Genomic DNA, 18,230 nt, shown 5'->3' with positions numbered 1-18,230 from the left:
GTAGCATGTATCAAGGACTTCATTCCTCCTTATGACCAAATAATCTATTGTATAGATATACCACATTTTGGTTTATCCATTCATTAGTTGATGAACATTTGAGTTTCCATCTTTTGGCTATTAATGAATAATGCTGCTATAAATATTTGTGTACCAGTTTTTGTGTGGACATAGGTTTTCATTTCTTCTGGGTATATACCTAGGAGTGGAATTGCTAGATCATACGATAACTATATAACTGTCATACTGTTTTCCAAAGCAAAAATGCAAGTCAAAACCACAATGAGAGACCATTTAATGCCCACTGGGATGACCATAATAAACTTTAAAAAAAAAGTGTTGGCAAGGATGTGGAAAAATTTGGACCTGTTGTACATTGCTGGTAGGAATGTAAATGGTGCGGCTGCTGTGAAAAACAGTTTGGCAGTTCCTCAAAAAGTTAAACAGAATTGCCAAATGACCCAGCAATTCCACTCTTAGATATATACCCAAAAGAATTGAAAACAGGTACTCAAATACTTTTACACAAGTGTTCACAGCAACACTATTCACAATAGCCAAAAGCTGAAAACCAAATGTCCTTCGAGAGATGAATGGATAAAAAGATTGTGATATATACATACAGTGTAATATTTTTCAACCATAAAAATTAAAATGCTGCAACATGAATGGGCCTTGAAAATATGCTGAGTCAAATAAGCTAGACACAAAAGGCCACATACATGGTTCCACTTACATGAGACTCCACGGAGAGAGAAAGCAGATCAGTAGTTGCCAGGGGCTTAGGATAGGAGCCAACAGGGAGTAAATGCTTAATGGGTATGTGATTATATTTTGAGGTGTTGAAAATAATATGTGAATTGAAACTCAATACAAAAATACACTGGGGGAGGCGGGGCAAGATGGCAGACTGGTGAGCTGTATGTTTTAGTTACTCCTCCAGGAAAGTAGGTAGAAAGCCAGGAACTGCGTGGACTGGACACCACAGAGCAATCTGTCTTTGGGCATACTTCATACAACACTCATGAAAATGTCGAACTGCTGAGATCAGCGAAATCTGTAAGTTTTTGCGGCCAGGGGACCCGCGCCCCTCCCTGCCAGGCTCAGTCCCGTGGGAGGAGGGGCTGTCAGCTCCGGGAAGGAGAAGGGAGAACTGCAGTGGCAGCCCTTATCGGAAACTCATTCTACTGATCCAAACTCCAACCATAGATAGACTGAGACCAGACACCAGAGAATCTGAGAGCAGCCAGCCCAGCAGAGAGGAGACAGGCATAGAAAAAAAAAAACAACACGAAAAACTCCAAAATAAAAGCAGAGGATTTTTGGAGTTCTGGTGAACACAGAAAGGGGAAGGGCGGAGCTCAGGCCTTGAGGCGCATATGCAAATCCCGAAGAAAAGCTGATCTCTCTGCCCTGTGGACCTTTCCTTAATGGCCCTGGTTGCTTTGTCTCTTAGCATTTCAATAACCCATTAGATCTCTGAGGAGGGACTTTTTTTTTTTTTTTTTTTTTAAATCCTTTTTTCTTTTTCTAAAACAATTACTCTAAGAAGCCCAATACAGAAAGCTTCAAAGACTTTCAATTTGGGCACGTCAAGTCAAGAGCAGAACTAAGAGAGCTCTGAGACAAAAGGCAATAATCCAGTGGCTGAGAAAATTCACTAAACACCACAACTTCCCAAGAAAAGGGGGGTGTCCGCTCACAGCCACCATCCTGGTGGACAGGAAACACTCCTGCCCATCGCCAGCCCCATAGCCCAGAGCTGCCCCAGACAACCCAGTGTGACAGAACTGCTTCAAATAACAGGCACACACCACAAAACTAGGCGTGGACATTAGCCTTCCCTGCAACCTCAGCTGATTGTCCCAGAGTTGGGAAGGTAGAGCAGTGTGAATTAACAAAGCCCCACTCAGCCATCATTTCAGCAGACTGGGAGCCTCCCTACACAGCCCAGCAGCCCAGAACTGCCCTGGGGGGACGGCACTCACCTGTGACATAGCACAGTCATCCCTCAACAGAGGACCCGGGGTGCACAGCCTGGAAGAAGGGCCCACTTGCAAGTCTCAGGAGCCATACGCCAATACCAAGGACTTGTGGGTCAGTGGCAGAGACAAACTGTGGCAGGACTGAACTGAAGGATTAGACTATTGCAGCAGCTTTAAAACTCTAGGATCACCAGGGAGATTTGATTGTTAGGGCCACCCCCCCTCCCCGACTGCCCAGAAACACACCCCATATACAGGGCAGGCAACACCAACTACACACGCAAGCTTGGGACACCAATTGGGCCCCACAAGACTCACTCCCCCACTCACCAAAAAGGCTAAGCAGGGGAGAACTGGCTTGTGGAGAACAGGTGGCTCGTGGACGCCACCTGCTGGTTAGTTAGAGAAAGTGTACTCCACGAAGCTGCAGAACTGATAAATTAGAGATAAGGACTTCAATAGGTCTACAAACCCTAAAAGAACCCTATCAAGTTCAGCAAATGCCACGAGGCCAAAAACAACAGAAAATTATAAAGCATATGAAAAAACCAGACGATATGGATAACCCAAGCCCAAGCACCCAAATCAAAGACCAGAAGAGACACAGCACCTAGAGCAGCTACTCAAAGAACTAAAGATGAACAATGAGACCATAGTACGGGATATAAAGGAAATCAAGAAGACCCTAGAAGAGCATAAAGAAGACATTGCAAGACTAAATAAAAAAATGGATGATCTTATGGAAATTAAAGAAACTGTTGACCAAATTAAAAAGACTCTGGACACTCATAGTACAAGACTAGAGGAAGTTGAACAACGAATCAGTGACCTGGAAGATGACAGAATGGAAAATGAAAGCATAAAAGAAAGAATGGGGAAAAAATTGAAAAACTCGAAATGGACCTCAGGGATATGATAGATAATATGAAACGTCCAAATATAAGACTCATTGGTGTCCCAGAAGGGGAAGAAAAGGGTAAAGGTCTAGGAAGAGTATTCAAAGAAATTGTTGGGGAAAACTTCCCAAATCTTCTAAACAACATAAATACACAAATCATAAATGCTCAGCAAACTCCAAATAGAATAAATCCAAATAAACCCACTCCGAGACATATACTGATCACACTGTCAAACACAGAAGAGAAGGAGCAAGTTCTGAAAGCAGCAAGAGAAAAGCAATTCACCATATACAAAGGAAACAGCATAAGACTAAGTAGTGACTACTCAGCAGCCACCATGGAGGCAAGAAGGCAGTGGCACGATATATTTAAAATTCTGAGTGAGAAAAATTTCCAGCCTAGAATACTTTATCCAGCAAAGCTCTCCTTCAAATTTGAGGGAGAGCTTAAATTTTTCACAGACAAACAAATGCTGAGAGAATTTGCTAACAAGAGACCTGCCCTACTGGAGATACTAAAGGGAGCCCTACAGACAGAGAAACAAAGACAGGACAGAGAGACTTGGAGAAAGGTTCAGTACTAAAGAGATTCGGTACTGGTACAATAAAGGATATTAATAGAGAGAGGGAAAAATATGGCAAACATGAACCAAAGGATAAGATGGCCGATTCAAGAAATGCCTACACGGTTATAACGTTGAATGTAAATGGATTAAACTCCCCAATTAAAAGATATAGATTCGCAGAATGGATCAAAAAAAATGAACCATCAATATGTTGCATACAAGAGACTCATCTTAGACACAGGGACACAAAGAAACTGAAAGTGAAAGGATGGAAAAAAATATTTCATGCAAGCTACAGCCAAAAGAAAGCAGGTGTAGCAATATTAATCTCAGATAAAATAGACTTCAAATGCAGGGATGTTTTGAGAGACAAAGAAGGACACTACATACTAATAAAAGGGGCAATTCAGCAAGAAGAAATAACAATCGTAAATGTCTATGCACCCAATCAAGGTGCCACAAAATACATGAGAGAAACACTGGCAAAACTAAAGGAAGCAATCGATGTTTCCACAATAATTGTGGGAGACTTCAACACATCACTCTCTCCTATAGATAGATCAACCAGACAGAAGACCAATAAGGAAATTGAAAACCTAAACAATCTGATAAATGAATTAGATTTAACAGACATATACAGGACATTACATCCCAAATCACCAGGATACACATACTTTTCTAGTGCTCACGGAACTTTCTCCAGAATAGATCATATGCTGGGACATAAAACAAGCCTCAATAAATTTAAAAAGATTGAAATTATTCAAAGCACATTCTCTGACCACAATGGAATACAATTAGAAGTCAATAACCATCAGAGACTTAGAAAATTCACAAATACCTGGAGGTTAAACAACACACTCCTAAACAATCAGTGGGTTAAAGAAGAAATAACAAGAAAAATTGCTAAATATATAGAGACGAATGAAAATGAGAACACAACATACCAAAACCTATGGGATGCAGCAAAAGCAGTGCTAAGGGGGAAATTTATAGCACTAAACGCATATATTAAAAAGGAAGAAAGAGCCAAAATCAAAGAACTAATGGATCAACTGAAGAAGCTAGAAAATGAACAGCAAACCAATCCTAAACCAAGTAGAAGAAAAGAAATAACAAGGATTAAAGCAGAAATAAATGACATAGAGAACAAAAAAACAAGAGAGGATAAATATCACCAAAAGTTGGTTCTTTGAGAAGATCAACAAGATTGACAAGCCCCTAGCTAGACTGACAAAATCAAAAAGAGAGAAGACCCATATAAACAAAATAATGAATGAAAAAGGTGACATAACTGCAGATCCTGAAGAAATTTAAAAAATTATAAGAGGATACTATGAACAACTGTATGGCAATAAACTGGATAATGTAGAGGAAATGGACAATTTCCTGGAAACATATGAACAACCTAGACTGACCAGAGAAGAAATAGAAGACCTCAACCAACCCATCACAAGCAAAGAGATCCAATCAGTCATCAAAAATCTTCCCACAAATAAATGCCCAGGGCCAGATGGCTTCACAGGGGAATTCTACCAAACTTTCCAGAAAGAACTGACACCAATCTTACTCAAACTCTTTCAAAACATTGAAGAAAAGGGAACACTACCTAACTCATTTTATGAAGCTAACATCAATCTAATAACAAAACCAGGCAAAGACGCTACAAAAAAGGAAAACTACCGGCCAATCTCCGTAATGAATATAGATGCAAAAATCCTCAACAAAATACTTGCAAATCGAATCCAAAGACACATTAAAAAAATCATACACCATGACCAAGTGGGGTTCATTCCAGGCATGCAAGGATGGTTCAACATAAGAAAAACAATCAATGTATTACAACACATTAAAAACTCGAAAGGGAAAAATCAATTGATCATCTCAATAGATGCTGAAAAAGCATTTGACAAAATCCAACATCCCTTTTTGATAAAAACACTTCAAAAGGTAGGAATTGAAGGAAACTTCCTCAACATGATAAAGAGCATATATGAAAAACCCACAGCCAGCTTAGTACTCAATGATGAGAGACTGAAAGCCTTCCCTCTAAGATCAGGAACAAGACAAGGATGCCCGCTGTCACCACTGTTATTCAACATTGTGCTGGAAGTGCTAGCCAGGGCAATCCGGCAAGAGAAAGAAATAAAAGGCATCCAAATTGGAAAGGAAGAAGTAAAACTGTCATTGTTTGCAGATGATATGATCTTATATCTAGAAAACCCTGAGAAATCGACGATACAGCTACTAGAGCTAATAAACAAATTTAGCAAAGTAGCGGGATACAAGATTAATGCACATAAGTCAGTAATGTTTCTATATGCTAGAAATGAACAAACTGAAGAGACACTCAAGAAAAAGATACCATTTTCAATAGCAACTAAAAAAATCAAGTACCTAGGAATAAACTTAACCAAAGATGTAAAAGACCTATACAAAGAAAACTACATAACTCTACTAAAAGAAATAGAAGGGGACCTTAAAAGATGGAAAAATATTCCATGTTCATGGATAGGAAGGCTAAATGTCATTAAGATGTCAATTCTACCCAAACTCATCTACAGATTCAATGCAATCCCAATCAAAATTCCAACAACCTACTTTGCAGACTTGGAAAAGCTAGTTATCAAATTTATTTGGAAAGGGAAGATGCCTCGAATTGCTAAAGACACTCTAAAAAAGAAAAACGAAGTGGGAGGACTTACACTCCCTGACTTTGAAGCTTATTATAAAGCCACAGTTGCCAAAACAGCATGGTACTGGCACAAAGATAGACATATAGATCAATGGAATCGAATTGAGAATTCAGAGATAGACCCTCAGATCTATGGCCGACTGATCTTTGATAAGGCCCCCAAAGTCACCGAACTGAGCCATAATGGTCTTTTCAACAAATGGGGCTGGGAGAGTTGGATATCCATATCCAAAAGAATGAAAGAGGACCCCTACCTCACCCCCTACACAAAAATTAACTCAAAATGGACCAAAGATCTCAATATAAAAGAAAGTACCATAAAACTCCTAGAAGATAATGTAGGAAAACATCTTCAAGACCTTGTATTAGGCGGCCACTTCCTAGACTTTACACCCAAAGCACAAGCAACAAAAGAGAAAATAGATAAATGGCAACTCCTCAAGCTTAGAAGTTTCTGCACCTCAAAGGAATTTCTCAAAAAGGCAAAGAGGCAGCCAACTCAATGGGAAAAAATTTTTGGAAACCATGTATCTGACAAAAGACTGATATCTTGCATATACAAAGAAATCCTACAACTCAATGACAATAGTACAGACAGCCCAATTATAAAATGGGCAAAAGATATGAAAAGACAGTTCTCTGAAGAGGAAATACAAATGGCCAAGAAACACATGAAAAAATGTTCAGCTTCACTAGCTATTAGAGAGATGCAAATTAAAACCACAATGAGATACCATCTAACACCGGTTAGAATGGCTGCCATTAAACAAACAGGAAACTACAAATGCTGGAGGGGATGTGGAGAAATTGGAACTCTTATTCATTGTTGGTGGGACTGTATAATGGTTCAGCCACTCTGGAAGTCAGTCTGGCAGTTCCTTAGAAAACTAGATATAGAGCTACCATTCGATCCAGTGATTGCACTTCTCGGTATATACCCGGAAGATCGGAAAGCAGTGACACGAACAGATATCTGCACGCCAATGTTCATAGCAGCATTATTCACAATTGCCAAGAGATGGAAACAACCCAAATGTCCTTCAACAGATGAGTGGATAAAGAAAATGTGGCATATACACACGATGGAATACTACGCGGCAGTAAGAAGGAACGATCTCGTGAAACATATGACAACATGGATGAACCTTGAAGACATAATGCTGAGCGAAATAAGCCAGGCACAAAGAAATATTATATGCTACCACTAATGTGAACTTTGAAAAATGTAAAACAAATGGTTTATAATGTAGAAAGTAGGGGAACTAGCAGTAGAGAGCAATTAAGGAAGGGGGAACAATAATCCAAGAAGAACAGATAAGCTATTTAACGTTCTGGGGATGCCCAGAAATGACTATGGTCTGTTAAATTCTGATGGATATAGTAGGAACAAGTTCACAGAAATGTTGCTATATTATGTAACTTTCTTGGGGTAAAGTAGGAACATGTTGGAAGTTAAGCAGTTATCTTAGGTTAGTTGTCTTTTTCTTACTCCCTTGTTATGGTCTCTTTGAAATGTTCTTTTATTGTATGTTTGTTTTCTTTTTAACTTTTTTTTTCATACAGTTGATTTAAAAAAGAAGGGAAAGTTAAAAAAAAAAAAAAAGAAAGAAAAACAAGGAAAAAAAAAAAAGATGTAGTGCCCCCTTGAGGAGCCTGTGGAGAGTGCAGGGGTATTTGCCTACCCCACCTCCATGGTTGCTAACATGACCACAGACATAGGGGACTGGTGGTTTGATGGGTTGAGCCCTCTACCATAAGTTTTACCCTTGGGAAGACGGTTGCTGCAAAGGAGAGGCTAGGCCTCCCTATATTTGTGCCTAAGAGTCTCCTCCTGAATGCCTCTTTGTTGCTCAGATGTGGCCCTCTCTCTCTGGCTAAGCCAACTTGAAAGGTGAAATCACTGCCCTCCCCCCTACGTGGGATCAGACACCCAGGGGAGTGAATCTCCGTGGCAACGTAGAATATGACTCCCGGGGAGGAGTGTAGACCCGGCATCGTGGGACGGAGAACATCTTCTTGACCAAAAGGGGGATGTGAAAGGAAATGAAATAAGCTTCAGTGGCAGAGAGATTCCAAAACGAGCCGAGAGGTCACTCTGGTGGGCACTCTTACGCACACTTTAGACAACCCTTTTTAGGTTCTAAAGAATTGGGGTAGCTGGTGGTGGATACCTGAAACTATCAAACTACAACCCAGAATCCATGAATCTCGAAGACAGTTGTATAAAAATGTAGCTTATGAGGGGTGACAATGGGATTGGGAAAGCCATAAGGACCACACTCCACTTTGTCTAGTTTATGGATGGATGAGTAGAAAAATAGGGGAAGGAAACAAACAGACAAAGGTACCCAGTGTTCTTTTTTACTTCAATTGCTCTTTTTCACTCTAATTATTATTCTTGTTATTTTTGTGTGTGTGCTAATGAAGGTGTCAGGGATTGATTTAGGTGATGAATGTACAACTATGTAATGGTACTGTAAACAATCGAAAGTACGATTTGTTTTGTATGACTGCGTGGTATGTGAATATATCTCAATAAAATGATGATTAAAAAAAAAAATCCTGAACGGATAGGAACATGTTGGAAGCAATGTAGTTATTTTAGATATTTATTTTTCTTATGCCTTTGTTCATTTATGGTTTGTTAATTTTCTTGGGGTATGGTAGGAACATGTTGGAAGCAATGTAGTTATTTTAGGTTATTTGTTTTTTCTTATTCCTTTGTTTTGGTTTTGTTTGAAATGTTTCTTTTATTGTTTGTTTTTTAATTTTTTGATAAAGTTAAAAAAAATGTATGAGTGTTAACAAAAGTAAATCAACAGTGGGGAGATGAAGGGAATGGAATGTTTTGTATGTTATTTTTTATTTTAATTTTTATTTTTTGGAGTAATGAAAATGTTCAAAGATTGTGGTGATGAATACACAACTGTATGATGATACTATGAACAACTGATACACTTTGAAGGATTGTATGTTGTGTGAATATATCTCAATAAAATTGCATTTAAAAAAACCCTAAAAAAAAAAAAGTATATTTGAAACTCATGCACATAATATGAATTACATCTCAATAAAGCTGTTACAAAAATATGCAAAAAAAAAATACACTGGATGGGGTTAACAGATTAGACACAGAAGAAAAAAAGCAGTGAATATGAGACACAGCAATAGAAATTACCCAAAAAGTGAAACACAGAAGAAAGACCAAAAATCTGAACAGGGCATCATTGAATTATGAGGCAATCTCAAGTGATCTAACATGTAATAGAAGACCCCTAGGGAAAAGAGAGACAAAGACAAGATATTTGAAAAAACAGCATTTTTTCAAATTTGATGAAATATCCAACAAACCTCAAGCAAAAGAAACATGAAGAAAATCTCACCAAGACACATCATAAACTGCAGAAAACGGGTGAAAAGAGAAAATTAGTCATAGAAAAAAAAGAGATACATTCTGTACAGAGAACTAAAGATAAGACAGTAGCAGGCTTTTCATCAGAAACCATACAGTCCATGTGACAGTGGAGCAGTATCTTTGAAATACCGAAAAAGTCAACCTAGAATTCTATACCCAAAAGAAATATCTTTGAAAACAAAGGGAACACATCAGGGACTTCAGTCAACCAAGATGGCAACGTAAGATGCTCAAGGTGCCATTCCCCAACAGAATCTTTGAACAACTGGCAAAGACTGGCATACACATTTTCCTCAAAATTTTAGAAAATAGTTAAAGGGTTGCAGTAACTGGGCAAGTGCCAAGTCAATACAATGCAGCTTCAAAAATGGTAGCTGAAGTTCGTGGCGCCCTTGCTAACCCCTCCCCAGAGCAGTGCAAAGCCAGTCTGCACTCCCATTGTGGGTCTTTGGCCATCTTCCAGAGGCAGCAGAGTAACCCCTGTGGTGGTTTGAAACTATGTACCCCAGGAAAACATGTTCTTAAATTTAATCCACTCCTGTGGTGTTAAATAAGATCTTGTGATGAGGCTTCTTCAGTTAAGTTGCGACCCACCTCATTCAGGATGAGTCTTGATCCTTACTGGAGTCTTTTGTAAACAGAATGAATACAGAGAAAGAGAGAAAGCCACAAGGCAAGAAGCTGAAATCAATGAAACCTGGAAGAGAAGGGAGAGACCAGCAGATGCCACCAAGTGCCTTGCCATGTGGCAGAGGGGAAAATGATCACCGGCAGTCAGTCTTCAGGAAGAAAGCATTGCTTTGATGATGCTTTGATTTGGATGTTCTCATGGCCTCAAACGAATTCCCGTTGTTTAAAGCAAACCCCTTTCATGGTATCTGCTTTAGTAGCCTAGCAAACTAAAACACCCCTATGTGCATACTGGGTTGCCTGTATGTTAGTGCTAATATACTGGGTGGAAGCCTGAAAGACCACCAGGAAACTTGACCTGCAAGCAAAGAAGCAGCTTGCAGACAGCTAAAGCACTAAAAAATAAGTCAAAACAGTCTGGAGCAAAGGATCACCTGCATTAAGTCATGCTATAGAGCACCTATTTCATAGGGAGTTGAGGGGGCATTCAAGTTCCTGTAACAGAGGAATTCCTGAGGCCACAAGTAAGCATGAGCCCAGCACAAGAAGCAGTGTCTACACAGGCTCACATAAGACAGAAAGAACCCTGCCCTTCACATTCACTTCTGACTGATCTTGATAGAGCTAAGGTCTGTTGGAGACCACCAACCAAAGCAGAGCCAATTTGCAAAAACTGAAAGGTGCTTTTTGCATTGATTCATTTGTCTTTGTTAGCTCCTGGCACTCAAGGAAATCTCTGTCATATAGCTGGAAACAAAGTCAAAGAAACACTCAACTCAGGGAGTAAACCCCACAGTTAACACTTTAAAATATTGAATGTACATTGTGCAACAAAAGATTACAAGGCAAACAGAAAATGATGGCCCTTGCAAAGATAAAAGATCAAGATCCAGAAACCATCAATGAAGAGGACCAGACTTTGACATACCAAAAACTTTTTAATAATGATCCTTAATATGCTCAAGGTAAGGAAAACATGAAGAAAGAACTAAAGGATATCAGGAAAACAATGAACAATATGAAAATCTCAATAAAGAAATTTTAAAAGGAACCAAACAATTACTGGAGTCAAAGGCCACAGTAACTAAAATGAAAAATTCCTTAGAGGGTTTCAACAGCAGATTGGAGCTGGAAGAAGGAAGAATTAATGGTCTCAAAAACAAGACAATTGAAATGATTCAGGTTGGGAACCAGAAAGAAAGAAGAATTTTAAAAAGCAAACAGAGATTAGAGACCTGTAGAATACCATCAAGCATACCAATATGTGCATTATAGGGGTCTCAGAAGGAGAAGAGAGAAAGGGGTAGAAGGAATATTCAAAGAAAAAAAAAGACAGAAAATGTCCCATATTTAACAAGAACCATGAATATGCACATTCAGGAATACCGATGAACACTAAACAGGATAAACTCAAAGAGAACCATGCCCAGACAATGTAGTAATCAAACTGTTGAATGCCAAAGACAAGGAGAAGGTTCTCAAAGATGCAAGAGAAAAGCAATGTGTTATGTACAGGGGAGTCCTAGTAAGATTAAGTAATGATTTCTCATTAAAAACCACAGAGGCAAGAAGGCAATGGAACAAAATATTTAAAGTTCTGAAAGAAAACAATTGCCAAACAAGAATTTTATATCCAATAAGACTTTCAAAATAAGGAAGAGATTAAGACATTCCCAGATAAAATAAAACGGGACCATAGTAGATAATGGATCGAAGCTTCATGAAGAAATAAAGATCTCTGGTAAGGGTAACAACATAGGTGTATATAAATGCCGGTATTATTGTATTTTTTGGTGACTCCACTTTTCGCTTCTAATAGGTTGTAAAATGCAAATACACAAAAATTGTCTATGGTTTTGGACATACAATGTATAAAAATATAATTTCTAACAAGTATAATAAAAAGGAAGAGGGACGGGTATATGGAACAATGTTTGTATGTGCCATTGAAACTATGTTGGTATCAAATCAAACGTGATTTTCTAGATTTAGGATGCTCAATTAAGGCTCTGGAAATAAAATAAAAGAAAATATGTGAAAACTATATACAGAAAAAGATGAGAAGGAATTTAAAATAGTACAATTCAAAAAAATCAAATAAATATGGAAGTAAACATTAAAGGATGAATTAAGGGTCGTAAAAGGTATAAGACTTACAAAGACAGAATAGCAAAATGGCAGAAGAAAGTCCTGCATTATCAGTAGTTACCTTAAATGTAAATGGATTAAACTCTCCATTCAAAAGGCAGAGATTGGCAGAATGGATAAAAAAAAAAAAAGCATGACTCAACTATATGATGTTTACAAGAGACTTTCCTTAAATTCAAAGACACAAATAGGTTGGAAATTTTTGTATGGCAAAAGTACTGTGAACAAAGTGAGAAAACTTAAAGTGGGAGAAAATAATGGCTAACCATATATCTGATAAGGGCTTAATATGCAGAATATATGAAGAAATCCAACTAAACAATTTAAAGACAAACAACCCAATTAAAATGTGGGCAAAAGACTTGAATAGACATTTCTCCAAAGAAGATATACAAGTTTCCAAAAAGCAGATGAAAAGATGCTCCGCGTCATTAGCCATCATGGAAATGCAAATTGAAATCACGAGATACCATTTCACATCCACTAGAGTGATTACTATTTAAAAAAAAAGAAAAGAACAAGTGTTGGAGACAACGTGGAGAAATAGGAATACTCATCCATTGGTGGGAATGTAAAATGGTGCAATGCTATGGAAGACAATTTGGCAGTTCCTCAGAAAGTTAACTATAGAACCATCATATGACCCAGCAATCCTACTTTTAGATATATACCCAAAAGAACTGAAAGCAGGAACTCGAACAGATTTTCGCATACCAATGTTCATAGGGGCATTATTCACAATTCCCAAAAGTTGGAAGCAACCTGTTCCAGTTTGCTAAAGCTGCCAGAATGCGAAATACCAGAAATGGATTGGCTTTTATAAAGGGGTTTATTTGGTTACACAGTTACAGTCTTAAGGCCTAGGTAAGGCAAACATAATAGGGTACCTTCACTGAAGGGTGGCCATTGGCGTCCGAAAAACCTGTTAGCTGGGAAGGCATGTGGCTGGTATCTGCTCCAGAGTTCTGGTTTCAAAATGGCTTTCTCCCAGGACATTCTTCTCTAGGCTGCAGCTCCTCAAATACATCACTCTTAGTTCTCCAAAATGTCAATCTTAGCTGCTCTAGGGGCATTTGTAGTGTCTTAGCTTCTCTGGAGCAAAGTCTGCTTTCAAAGGCCATCTCCAAAATGCCTCTGTAAGCTGCTGCTCCTCTCTCATCTCCACTGCATTCTTCAAACTGTCCCTCCTGGCTGTAGCAATCTTGCTCCTTCTATCTGAGCTTATATAGTGCTCTAGTAAACTAAGAAAGGCCCACGCTGAATGGTCAGGGCCACACCTCCATGGAAGTTATCCAATCAGAGTTATCACCTACAGTTAGGTGGGTCGCATCCCCATGGAAACGAAGAATTACAATCTAATCAACACTAATACGTCTGCCCCCACAAGACTGCATCAAAGATAATGGCATTTTGGGGGACATAATACATTCAAACTGGCACACAACCCAAATGTCCATCAACAGATAAATGGATAAGTAAAATGTGATCTATACATACAATGGAATATTCAGCCGTGAAAAGTAATATAGTTCTAATATATGCAACAACATGCATGAACCTTGAAGACACCATGTTGAGTGAAATAAGCCAGACAGAAGAGAACAAATATTGTATGATCTCACTAATATGAAATAATTAGAATAAACACATTCATAGATCAGACACTAGAATATACGTTACCAGAGGCTAGGGTGGGGTTAGGGAATGGGGAGTTAATGGTTACAGAATTTCTGTTTGGGGAGTGTTCTAATTTGCTAATGCTGTCAGAATGCCAAACACCAGAAATGGATTGGCTTTTATAAAAGGGCGTTTATATGGTTACACAGTTACAGCCTTAAGTCCATAAAGTGTCCAAGGTAACACATCAACAATTGTGTACCTTCACTGGAGGATGGCCAATGGTGTCTGGAAAATTTCTGTTAGCTGGAAAGGCACGTGGCTGGGGTCTGCTCTGGAATTCTGGTTTCAAAATGGCTTTCTCCCAGGGTGATCCTCTCTAGGCTTCAGCTTCTCTCCAAAATGTCACTCTCAGTTGTTCTTGGGGCGTTTGTCGTCTCTTAGCTTCTCCAGAGCAAAAGTCTGCTTTCAAAGGCCATCTCCAAAATGTCTCTGTAAACTGCAGTTCCTCTCTCAGCTCCTGTGCATTCTTCAAAGTGTCCCTCTTGGCTGTAGCAAGCTCGCTCCTTCTGTCTGAGCTTATATAGTGCTCCAGTAAACTAATCAAGGCCCATGCTGAATGGGCAGGGCCACACTTCCATGGAAATTGTCCAATGAAAGATCTCGCCCACAACTGAGTGATCTCATCTCCACAGAAACATCCAATCAAAAGTCTCCAGCCCAATCAACACCAATACATTTCCTGCCCACACAAGACTGCATCAAAGATAATGGCATTTTGGGAGACATAATACATCCCAACCAGCACAGGAAGATAGAAAAGTTTTGGTAGTGGATGGTGGTGATGGTCGCACAACATTATGAATGTAATTAACAGCACAGAATAATGTATTTGAATGTGAGTAAAGGGAAATTTTAGGTTGTTAATTTTACTACAATAAAAATTTTAAAAAACCCATCAACATAGTACTTACTACACAAACAAGGAACACTAAAGTAAACCATGGACTAAAGTTAGTACAGTTATAATAATATTCTTTCATCAGTTGTAACAAGGATACCAAAGTAAGGTGTTAATAATTGGGGGGGCGGGGGCATATGAGAACTCTGTATTTTCTGCATGATTTTTCCTGAAACCTACAACTTCTTTAATTAAAATATATTTTATGTGAAGGCAAAACTAGTATTTTTTTCAAATATATATTAAGAGAATTGGTCACTGGCAGACCTTCAGTAGAAAAAATATTAAGTTTCAAGTAGAAAAATGATGAGAGATAGATTCTGGGTCTACACAGAGGATTGAAGAACAACCGAAATCGTAAACATTTGGGTTAAGAGTTTATAAAAATAATCTTTTTTATATTTTTAAGTAATATTTTCATTTTCTGTATTTTCATATTTAATGTCTTTAAAAGATAATCTGCTTAAGGCAAAATTATACTGTACTGTATTATGGAGTTTATAACATATAAAATAACTATAATACAGGGGACACAAAGGATGGAATGGGGTAATGGAAGTATGCTCTTGTAATGATCATACACTATTGGTGGGTGGAAAAGTATTATTTGAAGGTAGACCATGATACACGTACACACACACATCTTAGTACAAATAGAAAAAAATTGCAAAATTTTTATTGCAGAAAACAATATCAATAATCATATTAAGTCTAAATAGTACAAACACTCTAATCAAAAGGCAGGAAGTGTCAGATTAGATAAAAAAGCAAGAAGCAGTTATATGCTGTCTACAAGAAATCCACTTTAAATATAGAGACATAGGTTAACATTTTGAAAAGAAAAAACAGATACACCATGATAATACGTATCAAAAGAAAACTGGATTTGTCCATATTATTATCAAAGTATATTTCAGAGTAAAGAATATTATCACATATTCGTGATTGAATCATGTCCCCCACAAAATACATGTGCAAGTCTTAATCCACATTCCTGTGGGTGTGAACTCCTTTATAAATAGGATATTTGAAGGTGTTATTAGTTAAGATATGGACTCATTTATGAGTAAGATCTTGGAAGATCCTGTTTAGATGAGACCAAATTGAATGAGGGTGGGTCTTAATACATATGACTGAAGTCCCTTATAAGTAGAAGAAATCTAGACGGAGACACAGCAACTGAGCAGGGGAACTGGAAACCAGAAGGAAAAGCCATGTGATGGAGGCAGAGATGCAAGCCAAAGAACCCCAAGTACTGTGGCAAGCTAGCACCAGAATGCTATGACTCTGAGAGACTTTGATTTTGGATTTCTAGCCTCCAAAATTATGAGCAATAAATTCCAATTTTTTAAGCCAACACTTAGTAGCCCTGGCAAACTAAGGCACCAAGAATAAAGAACATTTGATGAAAAGGGGTAAGTTTATCAAGAGGATATAACTGCTAAATATGTATACACCTAATAACAAAGTTTCAAAATAGATGAAGCAAGAAGACCTAAATAAATGGAAAGACATTCGGTATTCATGGATTGGAAGGTTACATGTCATTAAGATGTCAATTCTACCCAAACTGATCTACAGATTCAGTGTGAGACCAATCAAAATTCCAACAGCCCACCTTGGAGAAATGGAAAAGAGCTAATTATCAATTTTATTTGGAAGGGTAAGGGGCCTTGAATAGCCAAAAACATCTTGACAAAGAAGAATGAAGTGGTAGGTATCACGCTTCTTGACTTTAACAAATGATGCTGGGGCAATTGGACAGGCATAGGCCAAAAAATGAATCTCAACCTAAACCTTACACCTTATACATAAAATAATTCAAAGTGGATCATGACAGTATAAAACTTTTAGAAGAAAACATAGGAGAAAATCTTTGAGAGTTAGGGCTAAGGGAAGAATTAGAAACGACAGCAAAAGCAAGATCCATAAAAGAAAAAAATTGATAAACTGGACTTCTTCAAATTTTTAAGATTTATTCTGCCAAAGAGCTGCTAAGAGGATGAAAAGACAAGCTACAAACTGGAAGAAAAATATTTGCAAACCACGTATCTGACAAAGGACTTGTATCTATAATATACAAAGTGCTCTTATAACTCAACAGTTAAAAAACAAAATCCAATTAGAAAATTATCAAAAGATATGCGCAGACATGTCTAACAGCAGACATGTTATTTGACATCTGTATATCAAATAACATACAGATGTCAGAGAAGACATACAGATGTCAAATAAACACATGAAAAGATGTTTGACCTCATTAGTCGACTAGGAAATGCAAATTAAAAAATACTATCACTATACACCTGTAAGTATGACTAAAATGAAAAATAATGCTAATACCAAACGCTGATGAGGATGCACACATACATTGCTGGTTGGAATGTAAAATGGTGCAGTCACTCTGGAAAATAGTTTGGTGGGTTTTTGTTTTTTTTTTAAATAAAAGTAAACATACATTTGTCATACAATCCAGCAAGTGCTGTCTTAGGCATTTTTAGGGAAATAAAAATAAATATTCATACAAAAACCTGTACAAAAATGTTCATAGCTGCTTTATTTGTAAGAGACAAACAGTGGAAACAGCTCAATTGTCCTTCATTGGGTGGTGTATCATACAATAGAAAATTACTCAGCAATCACAAGGGACAAATTATTGATACATACAGATGGGTATCGAGGACATTGAGTGGAAAAAAGCCAATATCGAAAGATTACATGCCTTATAATTCCATTTATATAACATTCTAAATATGACAAAATTATAGAGATGGAGAACAGACTAGTGTTTGCCAGGGAAACGGGACAGAGGGGTGGATGAGACTATAAAGCTGTAGCACCAGGGAATCATCACTCTTGTTATGTAGGAGTTCTGTATCTTGATTATGGTGGTGGTTACACTAATCTATACATAGGATAAAATTGCATAGAAACACACCTACACATACACACAAAAATGAGTGCACGTAAAAAGTGGTGAAACTGAGTAAGGTCTGTATTCTAGTTAACAGTGTTGCATTGATAGTTTCCTGGTTTTTATATTGTACTAGAGTTATCTAAGATGCTACCACTGGGGGGAGCTAGATGAACATGCAGAGGAATCTACTATCTTTTGAGTCTTTGTTTCAAAATGAAACATTTTTTTTTAAGTCAGTTCTCCCCAAACTGATCTATAGATTATACAAAATCCAAATCTAGGTATAAAGGATACTGACATGAAATGGCTTTCCTTGATGAAAGAGAGAGAGAGAGAAAGAGAAAGAGAGAGACACAAAGGAAGAGAAGTACATAGGGGGAAAAAGAAGTGTGCTTAGT

Source organism: Choloepus didactylus, chromosome 4 (genome assembly GCF_015220235.1).
Source record: "Choloepus didactylus isolate mChoDid1 chromosome 4, mChoDid1.pri, whole genome shotgun sequence".
Lineage (NCBI taxonomy): Eukaryota > Metazoa > Chordata > Mammalia > Pilosa > Megalonychidae > Choloepus > Choloepus didactylus.
This window is presented reverse-complemented; position numbering follows the sequence as displayed.